The sequence below is a fragment of the Terrapene carolina genome, unplaced genomic scaffold, assembly GCF_002925995.2.
Source record: "Terrapene carolina triunguis isolate 2854851 unplaced genomic scaffold, T_m_triunguis-2.0 Scaffold62, whole genome shotgun sequence".
NCBI classification, from domain to species: Eukaryota; Metazoa; Chordata; order Testudines; family Emydidae; genus Terrapene; species Terrapene triunguis.
In genome coordinates this window covers 11,918,522-11,919,265 of record NW_020664413.1, presented here as the reverse complement: position 1 = coordinate 11,919,265, position 744 = coordinate 11,918,522, and positions in this window count along the sequence as shown.

Sequence of the window (744 nt, the reverse complement as noted above, 5' to 3'; positions counted from 1 at the left end):
TGGTGCCCTAAAGCATCAATAATTAATCAATCTAAATCAAGTTGGGAAAGATTTGTCATGAGAATCTACAACCCCCCCCCCTTTTCCTGTCTTGAATTTGCTGACTGCAGGAGTCACCCTGAGCAGCTAATTCTCAGATGACTTAGGATGGGTCCTGTTGTGCCAGGCTCTGCCCAGAGGAATCAGGCTGGGGATGGGAGGAGCATCTTTTCTACTGAGTGTGAGAGAGCAATTTGTGCCAGGCTAAACAGAGGCGGGAGGGGCCATCTCTCACTCTCTGTAAGGGGGAAGGAGCTGCCCATCCACTACCCTGTACCAGTTACACCCTGTGCTGAGGCCAGGCAGGCACCTCTAGCCCCATGACCTACCCTGCCAGCTGGGCCTCGCTCCTCTTTCTCCCCTTCCCAGTATTTCTGCCCCAGCTTCTTGCTCCTCAATATTCCCCCCCACAGTCATTCAATCTCCTTCCAAATGTAGGTTTTTCTTGCTTTCCTCGTTTTCTCCTGCAATCCTGTGTGAGGTTTTTCCTTCGCTCGTCCTCCCTCCTTCCCATTTCCCTTTCCCTGGGCGAGCTCTTTCCTTCCCCAAACCTCCTCCCCTCCTCCAGGGACAACCCACCTCCCGCTTCGCCCTGTCCTCCTTCCCTAGTTTTCTCCTTCCTCCTCTCCTGCTTTCCTTGTCTCACTTGTCCCCGTGCTGCCCCCATCCCTTCAGGTCCCCAAGCTCCTCATTTATTTAAACCAG